Here is an 8,274-nt window from a genome sequence, read left to right as displayed (position 1 = left end):
ACACACACACAAACTCACACACACACACACACACACACACACACACACACACAGAGTATACTGGATTTCACCAAACCGGCCGTTCTAACCGCCTGTCAAGTCACTCAAATGCTTGTCCAAATGATTAACTGTGCATTGTACAGACTGTGAATTTAAACTTTCACACAAACATGACTAACCCAAGATGACCTGAAAAGGCCGGAAAGGTTAGCGGAGACTCTCACTTTGCCGATGAAAGAAGGAGCAGCAGAAGATCGTCTTTATTGAAGCTGGGGTGGACGTTATCTCGGCGCGCGCGGAAGCTTTGATCTTCAAAGGCGGCCTGTTTCCAGCATGACGGTCAGTAAGACAGGAGAGTCCTCTGGCTCTGTAAGGACTCTGCAGGAGCATTCGTGTGTGGTTTCAGCAGAGTCACAGTGCCATCTGGTGCTCACCGCTGGGACTCACACATCACTCCACCCACAGCAGCGGCTCAATCACAACTGGGTCACCAGGAAAAAAACACAGCTACATATTATCATGCACTGTGAGAATAGAAAACCCAATGAGAGGAGAAAACATTCCCATAAGCTTTGATGTCACGGGCTGTGTGTCCAATCAAACTCATTTGTCTAAGCCTAATGCTAGAAAGCAGTAAGAAATTAAACGGATGCCAACATGAACAATGGCAAGCCCTCACACGCCATGCAACACAAGAACATGACCTAGATAGTGTTAAACAGGAGTTAACGTGCAACAAGAATAAATATGAATGCGTGCACTCAAAATAATGCATATTTTCACATCATACTGCATTTATTCACATTACCGAGAATCAACAGAAATCAACTCAGCTGAATCAGTTACAATGTATCAACAGCATGGTTGAAATATATGAGATTGAAACAAACTGGATTTGACTACAAATATATAAACCGGGGTATTGTGCATTTAAAACACACTCGGTTTATTAGCACCATCACAGAGATCTTATTCTTATGACTTCTTTGTATGCATCACATTGCTTCAGACAGTGTTATTGATGCTGAATAATAATGAGACACAAATCTCAGGAATCAAAACAAAGCAGAAATCTGAAACTTTTTTTGCCATGTCAGTCGCACTTTAGTCTGGGGACCAATTCTCAGTATTAACTGACTACTAACTACGACTTTTGCCTCAATAAACTCCTGATTTGCTGCTCGACAGAGAGGAGTTTCTAGGAAGCACTTCAGGGAGGCAGCAGAGAGAAGCCAAAAGGAAAACAGGCCAGACCACAGTCAAATCTGATCTGATCCACATAATTAAAGCACTGGTGACCATCCAGAGCACATTCATCCAGCACTGCTTCTGTGTGACATTACATTAGTAGAGACTGTAGAGATTCATTCCTGCTCAAATGTGCTGTTCATGACTCATCAGTAGAGGGCGCACTGTGCCCAACAAATGGATCTGAACTCTCAGGCGGGAGTGTATTTCACCGTCAAGCACACATATGTCGACTGCAAACACACTGTGACAGTGTCTGAGTCTCAAACCCTAGTGAGCTGCCTATCTAGACAGCATTTCAGGCACATCCTGCGGAATAAATTACAGATACACCCAAATAATGACAGCGCATCCTCCTAAATGTCAGGCCTATTCCAGTGTTCTGGCTGTCAGTCTGCAGAAGTCTTTCTAAACCAGCGCTTCTAAACATTTCTGACCCCAACACAATGTTCAATATCTTCTGTACTTCTTGTACTTTTTGTATTAACAGAAACTGAGAGCATTTAACATGATTTATGATTTATTTTGTGATTCCAGAAGTTTCAGGAACCGTTCTTAATTAAAAACAACAGTTATTGAGGGGTTAAAAAAAAGAAATGTGATTGCCGTTTTTTTAGCATTTTAGTTTAGGGTTAGAATTAGAGTTTGATTTACTCAGTTAAATACTTAAATCCTCCTAGTTGAGAATCACTGATGCTCTAACACTGAAGCTACTCTCACCGGCCACCAGGTGGCGCCGCAAACCAATTTATTTGAAGCGAGAGGCGTGTGTCTAGGTTGCTCGTGTGTTATTTATAGACTGTCAGGTGTGATCGAGGCCAACACAGAGACTAAACAACTAAACGTTCACTCAGTGTGTGCTAAAGCCGCATCCTCACACAGACAGGTGTGTATGAAACTGCTGAATGTAGAAGTCCAGAATCACAAACCACAGCCCTGACCGTGTGCCTGATAAACATGCACGACTCTGATTACAGTAAAACCCATGTCTCCTGAATCAAACGCACCTGATTCCACTCATCAGCGCATTAGTAGAGACTCGGGCTACGTTCACACCGCTCAATTCCACTCGTTTTTGCTCAGATCCGATTTGTTTGCATAGGTGTTCACATTGTTGTTTTAAATGTGGCCAATATCAGATGTCCAGTGTGAACGGATCATGGTTCTGAACTGACCCGTAGGGCTGCACGATTTGGGGAAAAAAATCGAATTGCGATTTTGCTGGTTAAAATTGCGATTTACGATTTAAATGCGATTTTTAAAACAAATTAACAAAAAAAATAACAATATAAAAATTTGATTAAAAATGAATGATAAGATAATAACAATACTAATTTTATTTTACAGAAAACTGCAGGGTTACTTGTTAACATGCAGGCCTATAACTGTACATCATATGATACTGTTATGATAAAAATATTTTTATCAGGAGGTATGTAAAATCAAAAATGGAGTCCATGTCTTTAATATGAAATATGAGCCTTTTATACATCCACTGTGGGGAAAGAAAAAAGAAAGAAGGAAAAAAACTCCTGTACACTTCTATACACTGGATAAAAACATGGATTATCGTATGTTTACTTCAAATTTCTTTAGAGAGAAGTATTATTTTCCCTATTTATGGCCAAAATAGGACACATTAAACTCATGTGCTAAACTCATGTTATGTCTGTTTCATTCATACTGGACACCGGAGGGCGCCCTCACGCAGAAACTCCACATATACCTCACAGAAGTAATAGAACTCAAGACGTTCCAGGAAATCCCTAATATGGACAAACATTGATATGTATACATATCTATGTGAACAAAGGTATCAAGCTATCGCTGTGACTGAATTAAAAGAAGATATAAACGTATGAACTGATTGAACATGAAGACAATAAACCTACGACAATATGTGGTTTAACTGTGTTCTTCACGCCATCTCGGGTCGACCAATTGCTTCTCAAAACTAGTCCCAAACTAGCTAAATCGCGTTCTGAGGATTATATATCACGTTAGTGGGGTCGCTTTAACCCACGGAGTTGAAAAACAACCTGCGGCAACAGTGGAAAAAGTAGCCCGATTATGCAGGAAAACTGTGGACTTGGCAACACTTACACAATAAACACGGAGGACATAAAGTAAGCGATTATGTGTTTATTTATAGCGTGATCTGCCGCAGAAGCCAGCGATATTATACACAGGCAATATGAAAAATAAAGACAAAGATGTGACAGAAGAGAGCAGAGTTTTGAAACTTTTATGATACGAGCCCTCATGTTGTGTTTGCATATATAGAGTAGAGTTCTGACACATCACTACCCGCTACAAACCCCGCTGGCTCGCTGTGCAGGAATCAAGACCGCTTCAGTGTTTTCGAGTTCTCTGACCTTTCATCCGGCCATTCGGTTTTCTCAGCCTCTTCCTCTCGTAGACACATTCCCACACACACAGCAGCATAAACACACACACACACACACCTCTGAACAAAGCTTCTATTTTCCCGAGGAAGGGTCAGCAGGTCCTCCATCAGACAGACGCTTGTTCTTGGTCGGCGGCTCTCCAGCATTAGCACCCCAGAGACAAGCTGCCCATTGTTCCCGCAGCGCTAACAAATGACAGACCAACTCTAAAGCCACGCTGAACACACACGGAGAGCATACGGCTTGGTGCCGTGCGCTGGACATCACTCACACATACAGCATAAAGCTCTTAGAAAGCACATGGAAGCAGAGTGCTGCTAATTATTTGATCTTTCTGAGATCCCTCACTGAGCTGCGATCAGGTTCTTGTGTAAAACTGTGGAGATGCACAACACAGAGGCCCGAAAACACACTCCAGCCATCTGTGTTACGTTCCCACCGCTGCCACGCTACGAATTACATACTGTCATGCTGAATACTGCTGATCTAGCTAATTAAACTTTCAACATATATGTGACCCTGGAGCACAAAAGAAGTCGCTGGGGTATATTTGTAGCAATAGCCAACAATACATTGTATGGGTCAAAATTATAAATTTTTCTTTTATGCCAAAAATCATTAGGATATTAAGTAAAGATCATGTTCCATGAAGATATTTTGTAAGTTTCCTACTGTAAATATATGTATCTCGACCAAATATTGTCCGATCCTAACAAACCATACATCAATGGAAAGCTTATTTATTCATTTATATGTATAAATCTAAATTTAAAAAAATTGACCCTTATGACTGGTTTTGTGCTCCAGGGTCACATATATTAGAGCTGTTAAGCGATAACATTTTTGATGAATTAATTGCACATTAAATTTAGCTGAGAAATTTCCCCCAAAAGATCATTTAAAGCCATTATTGTGTTAAATGAGAAAAGCATTAAATAGGCATTACAAAACGTAGATTTAGAAGAAATATTTTATTTGATTCAACACAGAATTTTTTTATGGAAATATGATTTTTGTAATCAAATGATTCTCGAAATAAGAAACTAAAAATGCTAGAGGTGCGACGATAAATTGATTAGATTTTCGGAATGCATCGTGATTCTCTCTGGAATAGATTCTGAGCTCAGTTTTTAACAGCAGATGGCGCTCTACTCTAGTTTTTAACCTCACACTCAAATGCTCACGAAGAAGAGCGCTTGTGCGTTCGGCTCAGTAATGTAAGTGGTTAAATGTACTTGCACCTCGGCTTTTATGATGCAAGATTAATGTAAACAGCCCACTGTGAACATCCTTGTAATTCGCTTCAACCTTTTCGAACTTTATGAATGATTATTTTAGGTTCAAATGGTGCTTGTGTAAGGAACTGGAAGCAAACAGAATTCTGCTATTTCTGAAACACACAGCGCCATCTGCTGTTAAAAACTAAGCTCAGAATCGATTCAAGAGAGAATCGCGATGCATTCGCGAAAATGCGGGAATTGATTTATCGTCGCACCCCTAAAAACTGCCATTAGGTGGCAGTAAAAGTCATTCATGCAATAATGCTAAAGTCATTCGTTCAAACAGCTGATTCATTCAGAAATGAAGTAAACGGCTCTCTGAGTGAATGGGCCATTGGATCATTGGTTCACCTGATTCGTTCAAGACAGCTTTAAATAACTAATTAAAATAATATAGCCTATATAATATATATATATATATATATATATATATGCAATTTGCTGCCTTAATAACACCTGGTTTAATGGCACACACATTGGAAAGTAAGTGTGGTAATTTTAGTGGAGCATTAGAGTTTATGGATCTCCTGACAAATGCAGATTGCCGGCGCACACACACACACACACACACACACACACACACACAGATTGCAGTCCTGTCTGACCGCACATGTACGTTTCTCTTGTGGTTTACCACAGATGTGTTAGATGATAGCGCAGTAAACACCTGCAGCGCTACTGGCGCACAAGCACACCTCCACCCTGTGTTTACCACAAGAACACAGCCAGATATTCAACACCGGGGCCGACCGCTGAAATGAGCTCAAACCCAACTCTTCCTGGCTGACTTTTAGCAAGAGCAGTTCGTGTGCGAGAAGAGTCGCGTGCTTCTGAAAGACACGAACACACGCTCCTCGTTTAAGATAACAGGATGAGGAAGAGGAGTGAAGGGAAGACCCTGGGGGTTAGTCAAGGGCCCCCCGGGTGACACAAAGTGTTTCTTTGTCCTTCTCAGGACAGGACAGAGCGGCACTCCGGTGCACCGGGGGCTCCGACCAACTTTACTGACACTTCAGCCTCTTTTGTGCAGGGAGCGTCCCGCCGTCAGTGCTGGCCCTGAGAGTCGAGGGTCCCTCTCCAGAGGAGAAAGGAGGTCTTGTTTGTGAAGGAGGTGTTTGAGAGAGGGGGACGCTGGGGGGACTCAACAATAGAGGCAATTCTGCTCGGGACCAAGAGCTGCTTTAAAACACGTCCACTATCTAAACACACACACACACACACCTCAGAAAAACATGCTTCAGGGTCACATACTCAACCAGAAACCACTCTCTGTCAGCCGAGATCAAACGAATAACATGTGTTTCAATATGAGCTGATTACTACCTTCAGCATCAGCAGGATATAATGTGCTTGAAACACTGTGCTCTTTTAAAACCAGTTTAACAGAGAGATATCAAGATATCGAAATCAATAATATTAGGACTGAATGTGAATGACCGGCAAACAGGTGAAGTGCACACCTATGACGACGACTTCAACAGATCACATACATCTAAATGTGAATATAATATTTATATATAATATAAATTATATTTGAATTTATACAGGTAAATACATTTAAAATATATGCATGTATGTTTGTGTATTTATATACACCATAAATATACACAGTACACACACACATATATATTATGTAAACAAATACTTTTATTTTGGATTTTTATTTTTTATTTTGACAGCACTAGAATATATATATATATATATATATATATATAGTGTATATAAGTGTATACTCACGTTTGTCGTTACTGAAGAAAGCTGTAACGAAGTAACGTTACCTCCGCTGTCACTGCGACGTTACATGAGAATCCAGTGCGTGCGAAGTAACGTTACCGGAGCATTTGTTTCTGTTCCTGTCAGTCCTTCACTCTGGAAAGTGCGCTTATTCCACAGGTTGCTGAGCTCCTCTGCTCGGTGTCCTGCTCTCATTCTCCGAGCACACGCTTTGCAGAGGCATCAGCAGCACATCCTCACACAGACCGCTCTGACTGAGATGAGCGAGCGCCGGCGGACTACAAACATCACATGACACCCACCGCCGCACTGCACTGTGGGAAGTGTAGTCAGTTCAGCTGCACGGGCCCTTTAACTGCTGACTAATTCGACAGAACGCACTTATTCGTGTTTTACCTTGTACTTTTAAAAATTGCTGCATGAAATCACATCTGTAATTATTTTTCTGTTATTACATCTATAATGACTCCGAACCAGATCGACAAACCTTATGCACCTCAATAGTAGCAAAAGTGTTTTGCAATACAGTAAGTACCAAAAAAGTATTATTATTAATCCTGATTACCTTTTATCTCTCTTAATGGTGAATCTTATTTCATTTGAACTCATTCATTTTCAGTTTTTACTTCTTACTTTTATTGTATCTGTTTATTTTTATATCTTAAGAAACTTTATGATGACTGTTTTTCTTTTTCTGTAAAGCACTTTGCTTACGAAAATTAACCATGGTTTTATTGTAGCAAAAGTGTAGTAACCATGTTTTTTTGGCGTACTGATTACCATTTGTATAACCACAGTTTTACTACAAATACCATGGTTAAACTATGGTTAGTGCAGCAAAACCATGGTTAATTTGTGGTTATACCATGGTTTAACTATAGTAACCATGGTTTTTTGGTTTTGTTTGTGGTAAAACCATGGTTAATTTGTGGTTATACCATGGTTTAACTATAGTAACCATGGTTTTTTGGTTTTGTTTGTGGTAAAACCATGGTTAATTTGTGGTTATACCATGGTTTAACTATAGTAACCATGTTTTTTTTTTTGTTTGTTTGTGGTAAAACCATGGTTAATTTTCGTAAGGGTTTGAATTACCTCTGTATATGAAATGTGCTATATAAATAAACTCGCTTTGCCTTATTATTATTATTATTGAGGTAAGTATATATAAAGTGGCAGATGTATTTGTTTAGTAGAGCTTAATTACCAGCAAACATGCATCCAAACCGCTTCTGAGCATGAATGCTTCATGAGTTGGGCATTTGTTATTATGTGCCATTTGCACAATTATTCACTGCCAATATTCACTCAGTGCTTTAGACTGTATTGTGTGTTTCATTGTGTTCGATGCGGCAGCAGTTCACCAAAATGAAAACCTGGCGAGTGCAGCACAGGTGTGAACAGGCATCTGTTTGAGCATCTTCTGGGATGCATGTGTTGTGTTTGGCGTGTGTGTTAATGACAGCATCGCGTGTGAGCAGCCGAGCGTGAGTCAGATAAGATCTGCTGTCGTCACACCACACAAAAGCGTGAATCATGGTTTCGTTCATGTTCTTCCGTCAGCTCCAGACATGCTTTCATTCCCCACCTCTACACTCAACTGC

The 8,274-nt window shown here is 40.3% G+C and overlaps 1 long non-coding RNA gene across 1 annotated transcript in view; it reads right to left on the bottom strand.

The window, feature by feature from the left end:
- Positions 1-6,838, bottom strand: part of LOC107721053 (uncharacterized) — a 65,616-nt gene extending 58,778 nt beyond the window's left edge. Inside the window, exon 1 of the long non-coding RNA XR_001637675.1 lies at positions 6,674-6,838. This is a non-coding gene — a long non-coding RNA (uncharacterized LOC107721053). The remainder of the gene's footprint in view (positions 1-6,673) is intronic.
- Positions 6,839-8,274: the final 1,436 nt, after the last annotated feature.

The sequence above is a fragment of the Sinocyclocheilus rhinocerous genome, unplaced genomic scaffold (genome assembly GCF_001515625.1).
Source record: "Sinocyclocheilus rhinocerous isolate Xijiao unplaced genomic scaffold, SAMN03320098_v1.1 scaffold1232, whole genome shotgun sequence".
Lineage (NCBI taxonomy): Eukaryota > Metazoa > Chordata > Actinopteri > Cypriniformes > Cyprinidae > Sinocyclocheilus > Sinocyclocheilus rhinocerous.
This window is presented reverse-complemented; position numbering and strand designations above follow the sequence as displayed.